Genomic DNA, 18,255 nt, shown 5'->3' with positions numbered 1-18,255 from the left:
TTATCTGTAGTTTACATATCACGATAACATCGTATACATTGTGTTAAATGCATGTTATGCATTATTTTGTAAGGGATGGATCATGACAAGCAAAAAGGTTTGTACATGTCAGCACAGTTGCAAGCATCTTTTCTGAACTATTTTGAATTACATTCTTTGGACCCAGAAATACAGAAGCCACTGAGACAAAAACCACAATCCAATGAAATTAAAAGTGCCATTTATAATTTGACAGGGTAATTCAGTCTAGCCATAAGAACTAAGTCCGGCCCGGTATCTAGATTAATAAGCCACAAGCTAGCATGAATGAGGCCCTGGGTTCTAGATGGAATGTAAGAAAAAGACAAGGCAAAAGGAAGGCAAGTGCAAAGACAAAGGTAGAGACAAGGCAGTGCCAAAGGCCAAGGCAAGGAAAAGGCAAGGCAAACGCAAGGACCAAAGGAAAGAAAAGAAAATAGGCAAAGGAAAAGAAGGAAATACAATTAAAGAAAAATAAATAAGAATGAAAACTTAGGCTTGCATTAAGTATGTCTTTGGTTTTGTGTCATCTTTCCAGTGATCCATTTTCATTGTATACTATAAAAGTACTGGAGAAAGGACAGAGTGGTCCCTTGTCTCAAAAGTTTAAAAATTTCTGGTCTAACACAAGATTCACTGTGCAGCCATGTTCTAATACATAATGATCCATGGAAATACAATTGAACTATAGGGGGCTCTTTATCTGTCTGAGCCTAGTCAGATGGCACAAAATGAGATTTCCTGTGAAAACAGTGCACTCAGTAAAGAAGATGGCCCTTCCCAATGTGAGTTAATCTTATCTAGCTCCTACATAACTGAAGAAAAGTGGCTGAGGAAAGCAGAAAATATTCTTTTTACTTGGCCTGCCTACAGGACATCTATTTATTTCCATCCTCACAGTAAGACATGGTATGCAATTGAAACAAAAATCAATCATCTGAAACCACATTGAGGCAATCTTCTTATCTAAAAACATCACTCCAATCCCTCCCCTAAAGAAGACAGCACAAATCCAATTTGCAACATAATTCAAAATTATACATCTCCAATAGCTCCCATCACCCTACCTTACAGGCCTTCTGGGGAGCTCAGTGATACTCCTGGTGGTACTTTTCCATAGCATGGTCTGCTCAAAGGTTGCTCTACCTGTCACTGTTAGAAAAAGCAGATTCCATTAGAATAAATATGAGACATACAAGCATTAACTTGCTAGTTTCTTAACAAGTTGTCTTGTACTGAAATCAAGTATTAGACATAAATTATTTGACAATGCGTCACATTCTTGTGCAAAACATTTGTACTCTCAAGGCACATATTATGATCTCTCCACTTGGTCCTAGTCATCTCAGTCCCTCATCTCTCTTTAGTAACCGTTCGTGATTTGGAAGTTTTAATTAGAAGCACATCCCCAGTCTAAAGTAGATTAGACTGCCCTTGCTTATGATATGCAAAACAGAGAACTCAGCTCTGTGAGCAGGCTATCAAAATAAAGCCTGGTGGATGCACTAAGTTACTGGTAATCCTCCCTACCAGTAATCATAGCCTCTCCTAATCCTCTGCAGGGGCTGGGATAATAAGACACGTCTGGATTTGGGGGTCAGAGGGAGATTATACAATGAGGAAGCCCATGGGTACAGAAGGATCCTACCTTAACCCCACACTGCCCCAAAAGTTAACAGGTAAGACTCATGACTGTGTGTCAGGAACTCACCTGTATACTGAGGGGCAAAGGTGGGAGAAGTGTCTGGGATCACTCATGTTCTTCACAACTCTGTAGGCTCATGGTGAGGATAACATTCTTTTACTTTCCTTTATCATTGTTTAAAAACTCTAAAGATAGCTAAGTACACTAGCTCAGTCCTGTAATCTCTGCTACTTGGCAGGCAGCGATGAGGAACATCACAGTTCAAGGCCAGCCAGAGAAAAATGTTAATGAGACTTCATTTTTCACAGTAAAAGCTGAGAAGGGAGATCCATGCTAGTTATAAAATGGAAGACGTAGACCATGCCAGCCTCCACACAAATACAAGATCCTAACTCAAAACAAACTGAAAGAGCAATGTTAGAACTATGACAGAAATGCTTGACTCAGAACCTGCCTAGCAACACAGTGCACTGAGTTCAAACCACAGCAACAAGGAAAACACACAAAAGAGTAACCCACCATAAAAGAAAAACAGAACCTTAAAAGATTTTAAAGATGCTGTACATATTCTGACTTGCTTCTAGACAGATGGAAATTTGCCCCAGCATTGATTCACATATTAGTTCTCAACTGAGATGGGGCAGTAGACCACGCCTGAAATCCTTCCTCTTCAGAAAGTGGAGATCAGGAGGATAGTAGTTTGAGGCCAGGTAAAAATTCCCAGGACCTTGGGGCCAGGAGTTTGGCCTAGTGGTAGAGTGCTTGCCTAGCATGCACAAAGACACGGGGTTTGATTCCTCAGTACCCCATACATTTAAAAAGAAAGCCAGAAGTGGTGCTGAGGCTCAAGTGGTAGAGCTCTAGGCTTGAGAAAGTCCAAGGACAGTGCTCAAGCCCTGAGCTAAAGCCCAGGACTGGCAAAAAAAAATTCCCAATACCTTACTTACCTCAACCAATAAAGACTGGTGTGGTCTTGTTCAAAGACAGCCTTCCCTCGATTTTTGTCCCACACCCAGAGGGAGAGCTGACTACGAGGCCTACATCCTGGCACTACCAGTATCCATTATTGGGGAGATGGAGCAGCCATGCCTGGTGACTGACGTCATGGCTCTTCAGTAAGGGCCCGGGCTCTTCCTGACCACCACCGGGGTCAGGGGTGGGGGGGGGTGCCAGGAGGGTGTGACACAGCAAACCAAAGTACAGAACCAAGTTCTGTACTGGTTCAAGACATCAGCAACCTAGAAACATAGGCAAATTACAAATATCTCTCAGATCACTGAGCCTATCTGGTGACACAGGTAAAAAATGGATGCTGTGGCTCAAATGGTAGAGCTCTAGCCTTGCGAAAACCCAAGGACAGTACCCAGGCCCTGAGTTCCAAGGCCCAGGACTGGCAAAAAAATGGATAGAGTCTCCAGTACAGCCTAGTACACATGCTAGAGTTTAGCCTCAAACTACACAGAGCTAAGTAGCCTCCAAATCAGACAGTAAGCCAGGAAGCTCTGCTCTTAGTTCAGAAGTGATGAATGATGAAATCCACTAACAAACAGAAAGAAAGGAAAAGCAAGCAAGCAAGCAAGCAAGCAAGCAAGCAAGCAAGCAAGCAAGCAAGCAAGCAAGAAAGAAAGAAAGAAAGAAAGAAAGAAAGAAAGAAAGAAAGAAAGAAAGAAAGAAAGAAAAGAAAAGAAGAAGGGAGGGAGAGAGGGAGGGAGGGAAACAAAACCAAAGGGTTTTAGTCTATGATTCCAACATGCTTGTATTCCTATCAACCATAGAAAGAGATTTTACTCCCTTAGACGCCTGGCACAATTTGGAATACCTGTCTATAAAAACATGTTGTGTGTGTGTGTGTGTGTGTGTGTGTGTGTGTGTGTGTGTGTGCGCGCGCATGCGCGCGCGCGTGTGCACAAGCATATTACTTCTCTACCTTTGGCCCACATTCTGGGGCTATACCTGCCAATCTCTATATCTTCCACCTGATGACCTAGCTCTCAGTGTCTGGTGACAAGAGTCTGTCTCACATGACATTCAAGATCCTGTAGGGTGATATATCAATACTGTCTACCCCAGCACTTCTCAGGCCTCACATAGCCTGGCATGCTGTTGGAGGCATTCTCCGTGGATGGCACCTCCAGTAGCAGTCACAAATTGAGCATGTCGGCTTTCATTGTTCCATTCAGTCTGCAAGAGCTGTCACGGGACTCTCTTCTGGCTGTGCCTATAACTCTCACACACACATCTCCCACACTCTGAGTCCCCCAATGAACCCCTGATGCTCACAATTTCCTGTGAATACAGGCCCAAACTCCCCATTGAACCATGAGAGCAAAGAAGACAGAGTATACACCTCTGCTTTCTATTCTATGACCCTTGGTACTCAGCCCTAACATGACTCATATGATGTTGAAGCAAGTACAAATAACTGGGACCCAGAGGTTCCACACAAGATTATTTGTAAAGCCTGATCCTACTTAAGAAGTGCTCTGGAAATAACGGGGATTCTGCAACTGGTTCACACAACACTTTCTGACCTGGATGCAAGGCAAGAGGCATCACAAGCTTTTTATTGCTTTTATCTCAACAGCCAAACATGGCTCTGACAGCACCAAACAGACCCATAACATGAAGAGAAAGCTGCAGAGCCAAGGCCACTCAGGTAACCAGATTGAGCCTCCTCTAGTCTATTGGGGTCTCAGCTGAGCAGCCAAAAAGGGCCATTTGATGTCAGCTCCATGCCACCTCAACCAGAGTCTCCGGTGCCTTCAGGTTCCCAGGCCCCAATTCTTTTTCACCAGCAGCTGTCAGAGTATAAAGTCCTGGACACCAGCACCTGGACTGCAGCAGATGATCTCAGCAAGAAGCCACACCTGCCCTGTTCCCTGCCACTGGTCAACATTTCTCACAAGATGGGGGTAGGGTATGGCAGCTGATCCATGTCCGCTTGTCAGAAGTTGGGATTGCAGGGCCAATATGATTAAAAGGGGTGAGCCAGGGGTGGGGTGCTCAGACCCTGCTCTGCTGCAGTGCTAGGATGTCTCCTGAAGGCCTTATTCATCTATCAGCAAGGGAAAATAGAAACACATTTCAGGAAAATCCCTAGCCAGAGACCTATGTTTACTAAGAAGCTGGAATGCGGAAGGAACGGTGAGACACACACTTAAGAGAAAAATATAGAGTCAGAGAGCAAGCAGGGAACCATCCCCATCTCACATATGATGAGTCCTCCTGTTGCATATGAGAAATTCCCTGAAAGATGCTTGACTGCACCCTTCCCACACTCTTGGCATAGAGTTTGTGTGCAGGTGGGCTAGGTCCCCTGCTTCCTAATGCTCCAGACAGACAGACAGACAGACAGACACACACACACACACACACACACACACACACACACACACACACACAGGGTACAAGCTGAGAGGACAGCTGTCAGTGTTGGCTGAGGATAGGATACTACAAAACATCCAGCCCAATGGGCAGTGACTCTGGGAAAGGAACCCAGGTGAGCAGGCTACGCCTGAGAACCAGAAGGCCTTCAAGGAGGCAGTGGGAAAGAGTCTCTGGAAGGCTGCTTCTGGGGAACCAGGTGGGGTAACAGTGACAGCCCAGAGAAGTAAGGGGAGTACCTGAGTGCATCCACTTCCTCTCTGAACAACAGAAGCTTGGCTCCAAAGAGCAAGGCTGGGATTTCAGCATCTTCATCTCCACCTCTAACTACCACAAAACACCAACTGATAGGAAACACCAGCTGCTGGGAAACAGACTGTGCAGTGAGCAGAGACTTGGCTGAGAAGACCTGCTGAGAGCCAGAAGTTCAGGCCCAGGGCCTATCCCCCACAAAGTCTACAACAACTTTAGGCATTCTAGCTTGTGTACAAACAGGCCTTTCTCTTCCTGTATGCCATCTGCATGTCAGCCATGGAAGCACATGATCACCTGGGAATGCTAAAATTTGCTTTCAGATCACTTCCAGACCCCGCACACAGCTTTGACAGCACTTGCCTTCTGCCTGGTCCAGCAAGTTAAACAGCCATCAACATCCATGTGGATGAGCCAGGAAGAGGAATGGCAAATGACCACAGCTACCTACTAGGTACTTTTGTCCACTTGATGGAATTTCCAGCCACTCAAACCTGACACCACCATCCTTCCTATCCCAAGTACAGGGTACAGAGACTCTGTGCTTTCCCCTTGGACTTCTCTCAGTTCCTCTGGAAGGTAATATATCATTCCTGCCTGGTGAGGCCTGGAAAACTTCAGAGTTACCACTGTGACCACATACAGAACTAGGACACCCACACACAAGCTGGGAGAAGAGGGTTTTGCTATGTTGCTGATAGTGCTGGGACTGCATTCTGTCCCAAGGTGATGATCCCACAAAACCTTACTTGGGTCAGGAACTACTAGGAAAAGCCAAGATCAAGTCCAAAGATATGTTCAAATTATTCATAGAGGAAAAATAAAACAGAAATAAGACGTATCAGATACAAATCTTGTTAGTCAAATAGACCCATTGCCCCTAGCTAATGCTCCATTCTCAGGACCTTGCAGGCACCTTTCCCAGACAGTTCATCATTAGGCCCATTTGGTGCAGGCAGTAAAGAGAGCATTGGGCAGTTACAACCATATAAGGTAACAAGACTCCTGAAAGTGACCTTCAGTCTGGGCACCTGAGGACTCCTTACCAACATTTGGGCAGCTGCCACAAATCCTGCCTGTCATGATTACGTCCCTGGCTCACACAGTCCAAACTAGAATCCCCAAGCCATAACCTTTCTAGGTTATAAAGGTCACCTCAGGCACGGACCAAGGATTCTTCTCCTTTTGGAAAAGGGTCTTAATGGTCCCTTTGCTGGTAACAAACCTTGCTTTGTTGTTTATGCCTAGATGTCTAGTTGGACCTAACATATCTTATGGACAGTCATACAAAATCAATGTGTGCCAAAAAACCCTATGTTAGAAACAGCTCAAGATGTTGTCCTATGGCATAGGAAGAAGGACTTCAATGGACACCATCAACCAAAACTCTGGCAAGCAAGCACATACTACAAGAGGCAGGCTGCTCCCTTTCTACCCCTCACTAGGCAAGCCCTGCATATCTGCTCAAGTTGGCTGACCTCAGATTTACAGTCTGCAACAGGAGTTCCTTATTTAACAGGATGTAACTAACATTAAGCAACTTCCAACACGATGTCTTCATTAAAATATAGCAGGAAAAGGATGCAACTAAAATGTAACTGAAAAAACCCAAGACATCTGGCCAAAGCAAGAACTTTTCAGAAAATTAACTACTACAATCCGGGATGGTGGCTCACACCTGCAATTCTAGCTACTCAGGAGGCTGAGATTTAAAGATCATAGGTCAAAGCCAGCCAGGGAACAAAAGGACTTGAGAATCCAGGAGTGGTGGCAAAGGCCGATAAATCACAATGCTCAAGAGACTAGAGTTCAAGAGTTCCATAGTAATACCCTCTTAGCATGCCCTCCATCTCAAGTCCTCAGTGCACCTCTTTTCCCCCTCCCCCACTGCCAAGAAACCAGTGATCTCAAGGCTATCACTCTGCCACATCAGCCACAGCACCACTTTCTCTGTGTATGTGGTACCAAGGAATCCAACCTAGGGCTTTGTGCATGCTAGGCAAGCACTGAACTACTAGGCCACACTCCCAGTTCCCCACTGTCTCGTTTCTTAACAAAATGCTTTTCAAAAGAGACACCTACACATTGGGCAGGAAGCCTAATACCAGCAGCAACCAGGCCAGGTGGTCCCCTGGTGAGCCTATCTGAAGTAGGCTCCTCCTCTGACAAACCCAGGGGGAACCCTAAGAGCCAAGGAAACTCTGAGAGGTGAGAAGCCAACAAAACACAAGCTGAGCCTTGTGGGAGGGGAAAAAGAGATAGTGGAGACAACGAGATCCTCTGGGAAGGCCACATGGGATCTTGGGGTAGCCGAAGACAAGGAGGAAAGGAGTCCAGTTTTGGGGTAGAAGGAAGCTAGGGACCCAGGGCCAGCCAGGATCTCAGAGAAGCCTGGGACAAAAAGCCTAGGGGCAGCCGAGTTGTGGCAGCCTGGGTGAGCAGTAAGGTCTGGCAGGTGTATAGGGGCACCTCTGAGCAAGGAGTCAACCCAGCAGGTCTAGCGAGCCAGGGGCAAATATTAGAGACCCAACTAGGCTCTCAGGGAAGCCAGGGGCAATGGCCAAGGCTACGTCTAGAATCCCAGCAGTGCAGAGAGCATGCAGTTTGTGGTTCTTAGGGTGTAAAGACCACAAGAGGAAAAGGCATTGGTGCCTGACCCCAACTGAGCAGCTCCAGCTCTAGCCCACCATGGCCCCAGTGCACTACAGAGATCAAAATCACTCACATCTGCCCTGCTGTGCCCCCACCCACTCTTCTTGAGATTCTCACTAGTGCTCAAAAGGAAGAAATGGACAAAGGGCATTGTAGTCAGTGATGGTCAGGATAGTATAACTTCTTCTATTCTGTGAACAAGAATTAACACATGATCCCTTAGTGGCACATCCATGGCAGTACCCAAAAGAGGTGACAGTGGGATCCTGAAGGGAGATAGTCACACTCAAGGTCACTACAGCACCACTCTCTACACAAAAGCACAGAAGCATTACACATGTCTGGAAAGACATGCACTGAAAACAGAATGCTGCATGTGCACACAGCAATTTATGTGTTAACAAGGAGTTAAACCTGAGTCTTCATGCATGCTAGGAAAGCACTCTACAACTAGGCCAAATTCCTGGCTGAAAGTATTTTTTTGACCCTTCCTAAGGAAAGGTGGAGAGAATGGCTTTCCTCCCCTCACATCTTCTCCTGCACTCCTAAATCAAGGAAACAAGAGAAGAGGCTGTCATTACTTTAGTTCAACTTCTTTTTTCAATGGTGCTAAAAAGTATTCACAAATATATCTATAATTAGATTTTTAAGTCTAAAAAAATCCATCTCATGGGATTATTAGACTTCAAAAACCTCATTTTAGTTTTCAGATTTTAACAAGGACATTTATAACTAAATGCATTTCATTTTAAAGGGGGGAGAAATGTAATTTTAACACAAAACATATTCAAGCTTTACCCTGGGAGATAATAAACCTAATTTGGCAAGGGTTGTTAGTAAATGGAAAGGCTGCATAGAGTCACTCTCATTTTTGATAGAAACAAAAGCAAGTCTTACTGTACTGACTGCCACTGGCTAAAGAGGGACCTCATGTAGCCTTTTCAGAGCTGTGAGGTAGGACATCCTAACCCCAGCCCTCAGCACAGAGCAATAGGGACCTGGAGAAGAGATGGTGGGCAAAGGAAAGCTCAAATGCTCTCCAGGAGAGCTCTGGAATGTCATCCAGAATCAACACACTCAGACATACAGGGAGCAGCCTCCTCATAGATACACATGCACCTGTGGCACCCCCTACCCTCTTACCTGGGTAAGACAAGCACTATGCAGCCAGCTCCAAGAGCCCACCCCTTCTACAAGAATGCTTTACTCTCAGAGGGCTTTCCCAGATTTAAACGGTCTTAAGGACTCCTACTCTTCCTTCCTAGAGCCACAGAACTGGGCTCACATGCCCTCATTTCTCAGCTCTGCAGCCAACCTACAAGGCTGTGACATCATCCTCCTTCACAACTTTTTATTTCTCCAAGGGGAAGGGAAGTCCCAGGGCTTGAACTCTGGGCCTGATTACTCTCCCTAAGCCTTTAGGATGCTCAAGGCCAGCTAGTTCTCTAAGAATGGAGCCACAACTCTACTCCCAGCTTTTATGGTAGTTAATTGGAGGTAAGAATCTCCCTGGCTTTCTTTTCTGTTCAGGCTGGCTTTCCATGACAATCTTCAAATCTTAGTCTCCTAAGTAGCTAGATTTATGGATGTGAGCCACTGGAGCCTGCCTCATCCTTTACAGATCTTCATGACAGGACAATACTTCCAGGTCCCTAGAGCAGATCTTGACTTCTAGCATCAAGACTCTAGCTAGAGTAGGAGTTTCTCACAAACTTGAGCAGCTCACACTACTGGCTTGCTTCTCAGTTAAAGGAGAGCAAGGCTCTTCTCTGGCTGAAATTACATCCCCAGCTCTCTGCTCAGAGTACTGTTACTCAGGTTTTGCCCCTCAAGCCACATGGATTCATCTGTTTGTGAAAAATCAAGGTGGTTTCTTTCTAGTAGTGGGGATGAAATCCAGAGTTTCCCCTATACCAGGCAAGTGCTCTTCCCCAGCCCAAGGACAGTTTCACTGGACATAAGCATGTCCATTCACACACTATCATCGGTGGCCACTGCGCCAGGACAACCATGCCCCTGTTTTGCCCCCAGCTGGCCTGGTGTTAGGTTGGTAAGCAGTCTTGCTTTCTCAGGGGAAACTCCACAGCCCCTTTCTGCCCTACTGTGACAGAAATTTTAAGGCCTCCCAGCCAACCGCAACATTACATGCATCCCATGATATCCAAGGTACCCCAATGCCTACTTACAAAAATACAAAAAGAAACCAAGCTGACTAAATGGATGAAACAAACAAGACAAAGTACATTTCAAGTCTAAGCATCAGCCACCCCTGCTGGAATATCTACAAGAATGCAGCCAGACTGCAAAAAAAAAACAATACAAATGTCCAAACCAGAGAAACAACAGTGACTCTCTTAACTTCAGTTTTTTTCATGTCAATAATAATACAAAATCTGATTTACAGGAAATTACTATTAAAATCAAGGTGACACAACTTGTCTAGTCTAAAAGATGACTTCTGTCTACATTTTGGAATTGTGATTCCAATAAAAGGCACAATAATCCAGAGACTAGCAAGAAGGAAAAACCAGAGGTAGCAAATGGGAATACATAGAACTTTGCATCTGAATGTCTTCCACAGAGACACTTAAACAACTCCTATCAATTCAAAAGCAGACAAACAGCAGAACAACAGAAAGGTTAGCCTGACCTTCCCTCACTGTGGGAGGGCCATTTGCTATCATAGAACTGAAAAGGAATTAATTGCTCCTCTTCTTCATCACATAATGAGACATTTCCTCTCCAAATGATGAATGGTTCTTGCTCAGCTTGAAGGTTCCTGTGCCAAGGAACACACACAGATCCAGGCCAGAGTTGGGCACTTTTCAAAAGCCTGAGAGGTCCAGGCTCCCCAAGGCCTATGACAAGCTCAGGGGATGGGCTCCTCGCCTGAAGTAGGATGACTTAGTCTGTACCCTCCCTCTCCCTAATACAAACTAAGTCACTGCAGAAGTCTTTCTGTTCTTTCTCAGAGACACCTCTTCATGTGGGTGCACATCACCTCAATGAAACATGCCTGTTTTAAAGCTTCACCATCATTACATATGCATCCATGTAGTGAGAGCAGTTCTTACAATCCGGAAGATTCCCAGCTTGGACTGGAGGAACTTTGATTTCCTGTTACTCTATGTCAGTGTCACCTTTTAGCAACACTTTAGGTAAATAGAATCACAAACAGTATGAATAAAAGCCTGGCCTCTCAGCATGAGTTGTTCATATGTCAGCTCCTCACTGCTCTGTGTTACTCCCTGGTATTGATGGACCACGCTCACACAACCCGTCACCTGCTGACACACACCTGAAGACTCTACTTTTTGCCTGATACTACAAGTCTTCAAGAGGCCACACTGTAGCGTGGGTAAATATCTAGGCCCAAATTTGCTAGGTTATTTATTTATTTATTTGCTAGTCCTGGTGCTTGAATACAAGGCCAGGGCACTGTTCTTGGGATTTCTCAAGGGTAGCGCTCTACCACTTGAGCCACAACACCACTTCTAGCTTTTTATGTGTATGTGGTACCTAGGAATTGAGCCCATGCTAGGCAAGCACTCTACCACTCGGATCGGCTACTGCCCTTGCTAGGTTACATTCTAAGGCATAAAAAACTGCCCAACTGCTTCCAGAGTGACTATCTGAACCATTTTCTTTGCTCAACAGCAACACACATGTTCTATATTGTTTTATGCCAACAGTAAGATGATCACTCATTAGTGGTATCAGTCTATGCCTGTTGGTACCTTGGCATTGGTTTGGGCTGTGCCACAACCTAGCAGAAGTGAACCTGCTCAATTCCCAGCAGCTGGGTGGCAAAGACAGAGAGGGAAGAGAGCCCAAGTAACTCCTTCATGGAACACCCCAATAACATAACATCCTTCCACCAAGCCCTACATCTCAAGGATCCTACTCCCTCCCACTAGCGCCACAACTCTTTGTGGGATACTCATCCCAGTCTAGCACCCTGTAATCTTAACATGTGACTCCCTATGACTACTGATGCTCAGGGGTTTTTGTGTCCTTATTTAACAATAATATATCACATTTCATAAAACAATTGCTCAAAAAAGGATTTTGTCAATCCCTGGATTATGTAACATACTAAGTAGATGCTCCATCCACCACTGAGCCCCATCTTCTGCCTTTTCTAATCTGGCTTCAGCAAGTACTGATGTCCTGAGTTCAATCCTCAATACTAGGGGAAAGAAATCCTTAGACAGATTTGGTATATGTCTTCAGCCAGAGAGGTCTATAGATCTATGTTTCTGTCCTTTTATTAGGTCTATTTGGAAGCAAACTAAACTCTAATACATCTTATTTTTTCCCAAGTGTAATTAATTCATGCTCTGTGTGTCCTTCTTGACAGACACCAGCTTTCAGAGTTCTGGCTTCTCTCTAAAGGCCCACATGGCAATGAAGCTCTTTCGGTGTAGAGGCCACATGTTAGGTTCATCCCAGTGTCATGCCTTGTACCACCATTTGAAGTGATCATCTTTCTCTCAGAAAATTATCACAACACTTTTGACTTTTTAAAAGTCAGTGGGCCTGGGAGCATAGCCTGGTAGTAGAGTACTTGGATAGTATGTCCAATGCCCTGGGTTCAATTCCTTGGTATCACTTATACAGAAAAATGCCAAAACTAGTGCCATGGCTCAAGTGGTAGCATGTTAGCCTTTTGAAACCTCAAGGACAGTCCCATACCCTGAATACAAGTCCCAGGACTGGCAAAAAAAATAAAAATTAGAAAAATATCAGTAAGAGCCAGGAGTTTAGCCTAGTTGTAGAGTGATTGCCTAGCATGCACAAAGACCAGGGTTAGATTCCTTAGTACCACATACATTTAAAAAATGTCAGAAGTAGCACTATGGCTCAAGTGGTACTGCTCAAGCCTTGAGAAAGCCCAAAGACAGTGCTCACAACCTAAGTTCAAGCCCCAGGACTGGCAAAAAAATCAATGAACACTATATTCTTCAATTACTTCTGAACTTTCCATTGTGTTCTATTCATTTTCCTATCATTGTCCCAAGCACATGGCAACATTTCTTGAACTTGATCCTTTTCAAAATTACCCTGCCCATTCCTGATCCTGTACACAGGAGAGAAAATTCAGAAATTAGTTTGGTGATACTGCCATGTCCCCTGCTAGGACATGGTTAAACAAACTACCACCCTGGTAACACTAGACATTCACTGCATGAATGCGGTGTCTTGTGATACCATGAGGCAGACCTGGTCTGTGTGCAGCTGCTAATATTCTTGAGACCCCTAATCATAATGTTTGATGTGTGTTGCTGAGCTGGCTGATGAGTGGTAGCACATGGATTAGGGGGCTTGTCCCCAGAAAGCCAAAGCCTGGATCAAAAGGCTGGGGCTTTTCACCTGGAAAAACAGAGTCTAGGGCAGTGCTTATCACCAGTGGCCAACCACGTAACTGCTCAGGCCTACATGATGAACCTACCATGAAAACCAAAAACCACGGGTTCACAGCACTCAGACAGTGCTCTGAGATAAGGGAGAGCACTGACAAAGGTGGTGCCATTCACCAAAGCAGTTTATGAATATGTTCCATTTTGATCAATGTCACTCCTTCCAACATTCTTACCCGCCCTGTCCAACCGACCCAGACCCTCTTCCCTGACCATTGTAGGTTATATATTGGGGTTTTCCATGTAACAAAAAGTTTCCATGTACAATGCATCTTCATGTGTCACTGTTTCAATATCTTCACCCTCCTTCAACCTACCCTTTTCCCTTATATTTCTCAATTCTGTGGTATATACACTGAATTCCTGCCTGCACATTCCCTCTATATTAACCAAAGGAACGGAGATCTTAAATAGTTGCATAGTTTCTCTCATTTTGGTAGCTAGAATGTGCCTAGAAATGTACAAATAAACAGACTGGCTGGTAACCAAGCAGTTACAAATGAACTAATTGAAATTAAATAGATTCTGTGGTGACTCTATAGTAGAATTCTTTAAAAAGACTAAGTCAAAGCCAACAAATAAATACATACAAATACTTGCAAGAGGGGAGGATGCAGCCAAGGAGAGAAGGGTATTTCATGGTTTTTATCCAATTGCAAGCTACATGTTCTTTGAGTACTTCTCTATTGTCGGGTGCAAGAGTGGAATCAAACTGTACTTTGATTTGCATCAGATAATTGCTTGATTGTCTTATTGTTTTTTGGCCTTCTCCTGTTCAATTGATCTGAGATTTACCATATGAATGTAACCCCCAACAGTTCCCTGATTAACCATCTGGATGTAACACCTGGCAGTGCCCTGGTCTCAAGAAGGGATATAAACTTTGAGTTGAGAATAAACGGGGTGCTGCAGTTTTTGCCTGGGCTGCAGACCTCCCGGACCCGATGTGTTTGTCTCTCTTCTAATTTTTCCAGTCCCTGCCGCCTATTTCAGGAACCCCAATTTGCTGCCGGTAGGCCCCGGCACTCTATATGCTACTATATGTAAACACAATCTATTTTTGCCCATTGTCACTGGTCCCTGTTACTTCATTAACCCTGTTCATTAGCGCTAACATAGATTTTATTGATACGTGAGAAGTTCCAACATAATTATGTAGTCTCTAAATAGAGATAGTTTTACCTCTTCCTCTGGTCTGACATAACCTTCTTTCCCTTACCTGACTGCACAGGTTAGGATCAGTACAGCTTTGTCTCATCCTCAGTATCAGGACAGCAGTCAATCTTAAATTCAGTACTATAGTAAATGTATGTTTTATAAATACCTATGGTTCACACTTGTAGTCCTGGATAAGTAGGAGTCTGAAATCTAAAGACTGCAGGTTGAAACCAGCCCCTTACCAAAATCTGTGAGGCTCTTATTTCCAATTAACTGCAAAAAAGGCCAGAAGTAGAGTTCAAGTGTTACCAGCTTTGAGAAAAAAGTATAAGGGACAGTGCCCAGGCACTGAGTTCAGGCATAAGGACTAGAAACAAGTGGTTAATCAATTAATGCACTGTTGTCCAATTGTGGAATTTCCCTCCTTTCCCATGTGCTGAGTTTTCAATCATGAAAGAGTGGCATTTTGTTAAAGCTGTGAGATATGTGCAGGCCTTTGCCTTATTCTACTAACGTAGCTAATTTTCTCCAGAACCACGCCTGCATTCCTGGATGAACTGCACTGCCTCATTCTTCCTGTCTCCACTCTTCCTCCAGATCCCCACAAACCCTGTGTGGTTAATACTGTCTATGTGCATACTTTCCATACTTATCACTCACGAGACACAGCATCCTGATCCCTCTTGCTTTCTCAGACATCAGAAACCCAAATTGTGACGATGACCAGTGTCACACTTCGGGAAATGGTGTTAGGTCAGAATGCCATTCCCGATCTAGAGCTCAGGACACACAGCATCTGGGAATCTCAGGAAAGACAGAGCTTTGTGCACAGAGAAGAGCCACACTTACTTCAAGGATCCTCACAATCTCGTCATCCAAACCTCTGGAGTTAGCTCCAAGTCCCTTGTAGGAAAGCTGTGGGGCTGAGAAAGGCTTGAAAGGTGACCATAAGGATTCCTAAGGAAGCCAGGTCTGTCAGGTGCTGGTGGCTCAGGCCTGTAATCCTACCTAGCTATTCAAAAGACTAACATCTGAGGATCTTAGCCATAGTTCAATGCCAGCCTTGGCAAGAAAATCCAATTAATAACTGAAACCCAGAAGTGGCACTTAAGTTCAAGTGGTAGCTCTTGAGCAAAAGAGCTCAGGGAGAATGGCCAAGCCCTGAGTTCAGGCCCCAACCAACAACAAAAAAGCCAGATCATAAAGGGAGCAGTGCCACCTAGTGGTGGCAGTACCCCAGGCCCCACAATGCTGGATCAGACTACCAAAAATGAGGGCAAGACCTTAAAACACCAAATAAGTGACATTGTACTCAAAATGAATGGCAGTCATTTTGACAATTAAAGATAATATTTAAAAACTATGCAGAAAAAATGAGCCAGGTTCCAGTGACTCAAACATGTAAATCTCACCTACTTAAGAGGCTGAGATATCACAATTATGGTTCAAAGCCAGCCCAGGCAAGAAAGTCTGTGAGACTCTTATCTCCAATTTACCACCAAAACTGCTAAAATGAGTAATGTGGCTCAAGTGGTACAGTGCCAGCCTTGAGTAAAAAAGTGTAAGAGAGATTTCCCAGGCCTTCAGTTCAAGCTCTACTACTGATACACACACATACACATACACCATATACCAGGCTCCCAGGTCACTCGTGCAACTGCTTTGAGGCAACTTTAGGAATGAGCCCCTGAACTAGCAATCACACATGCTTGGGCATGACTTGCCAACATTCTATTGTGCCACTTCTCCTGCAAGGACACAACCCACAGCAGAAGGATCAACTCCTCCAAGCTCCTACAACCCCTTCCACCCATTCAATCTCACTGAGCACAGGCTTACCCAGGACACCGATCTTGAACAGATGGTTCCAACAGGTGCCCCCAAACTGCCAACCTCCTACCCCCAAGAAAAGCAACAGAAGGGAAAACATATGCTTTTGCTCCAAACTCCATGGGGCTTCATTCCTAGGCCAGCATGGGAAGCCTGCGCTCAAGCATCCTCCTGCCTCAACCTCCCAAGTAGGTGGGACTACAGAAATGCCACCTTAGAATGGAAACCTTTTTATTTCCCTGCCTGGTGCTGTGACAAGAAACCTATGTGATCTGAACCCAGAGCCTCACACATGTAATGCACATGCCCTGCCTGTCCTCAAGCTCAAGATGATTCTGTTCAGACTCAATAGAGTAGGTTTGTTTTCTGTGTGTGAAGAATATAACATGGGAGTGGAGCCCAAGTTTACTGATTCAAGGCTCACCAGACAATTAGGACATAGTAAGGCTGAACAAAGAGCCAGGCACACAGCACTGAGGCCTCCAAGATACTAGGCTCCCCATAGTGAGCTGCAAAGCTACAGTACAACAGGTATGCCACAGGGGAATCTTCCCTAAACACAAGCCACTCTCCAAAGAGCTTGAAGAGACCAGGGCCACCACAAGGCTCACTCCCTTCTCCTCCCAGAAAGCCCATTTAGGCCTTAAGGCCCTTCCTTAGGACAGGATGTGACTCTGCCAGTTCATCACAGCAGGATCCAGGAACAACACTGTGTTCCTCTGCTCCTCTGCCACAGAAGCAGGGCAGCAACTGAGGGAGGCGGTGTCATATCATCTGAGGGAACCCCATCATCTGGAGAGGATACCTTTGTTTTTGGTGCCAATACCAAAAGTTTTGCAAGTTCATTGGAGATAGAATCTCCCAGACTTTCTGTCCTGATCAGCTTCTAAGCACACTTGTATAGATGACTTGACTTCAGTCTCCTGGGTAGCTGGGATGACAGGCGGGTGTTACTACAACCTAGCAGATATTTTCCTCAATGAAGACAATACAGTAGAGAAACTCCAGCTCCTCCCTACTGCTCAGTCCTGGAGGAGATACAGTCAATCCTACTAAGGGCCTACACCAGGGCAGAGGGGAGAACGTTAAGACATGATGTTGCACATGGCCTCCTAAGGACCAGCCATGCTTACAACAGGGTCCTTGGACATAGAAATAGTAGCAAAGAACACAAGAAGAAAGTGGAAGTTCCAGCTGGCTGTGGAAGCCTATGCTACTTTGGCCAAATCGACAGATCCTAATACCTGACACCCAGTGCTATGGGCAGACACTGGGCACATCAGCATACCATCTATTCAACAGGGCTGGTCCAGATGGGCACACACAGCCTGTGCTCTTCCTAACAAGAAACATGGCTCAGAGGCTTCTCACCAGATTAACTGTGGCCCCAGGAGCAGAAGGGACACCTAGTTAACGCTCACAGAGAAGAGGAGGAAGGACCAGCAACAGCCTGCTAGGACAGCCTCCACTAGCCTCAGTTCTGCAGGTGGAGTTCAAATTGGAACCGCGACCTAGGCGGCACCCTGTGACCTCTCAAGGCAAAAAGAAAACCCAGGGGTATTGCCAAGAGATAAAGAACTGAAGCCAGTTCTGCCATGGGGAGGTAGTAGACAGTCTCAGTCCTGGCCTCCTTTACCAGAGCAGCAGGAAAAATAACCAGGAAGGTGGAAGTCTTAAATCCTGAGCACAAAAAACAAACTCCATGGGCCTGGGCCCACACTCAATGGCTCATCCAGAAGGATGAGTGCTCCACCTCCCTGAGACCTGGAGCACAGGAGTTAAGACAGGAAGTGGTCATTCTGCATATAATGCTGGAGAACGTAACATGTGGCCTCCTAAAGGACAGAAGAGTGGACAGGAAAGATGGCTAAGGAGAACAGCCTTGTGCTGTGACAC

At 45.2% G+C, this 18,255-nt stretch overlaps 1 long non-coding RNA gene across 4 annotated transcripts in view; it reads right to left on the bottom strand.

Annotated features, from left to right (window-relative positions):
* LOC150064981 (uncharacterized) overlaps window positions 1–18,255 on the bottom strand; it is a 54,072-nt gene that overhangs the window by 23,365 nt on the left and 12,452 nt on the right. For all 4 annotated transcript variants that reach the window (XR_016534876.1, XR_016534877.1, XR_016534878.1 and 1 more), the window contains one exon: window positions 1,086–1,170. This is a non-coding gene — a long non-coding RNA (uncharacterized LOC150064981). The remainder of the gene's footprint in view (window positions 1–1,085; window positions 1,171–18,255) is intronic.

Source organism: Megascapheus bottae, chromosome 3 (assembly GCF_031878675.1).
Source record: "Megascapheus bottae isolate mThoBot1 chromosome 3, mThoBot2.hap1, whole genome shotgun sequence".
NCBI classification, from domain to species: domain Eukaryota; kingdom Metazoa; phylum Chordata; class Mammalia; order Rodentia; family Geomyidae; genus Megascapheus; species Megascapheus bottae.
Note: the sequence above shows the minus strand (reverse complement) of the source record. Positions and strands in the feature narration are given on the sequence as shown.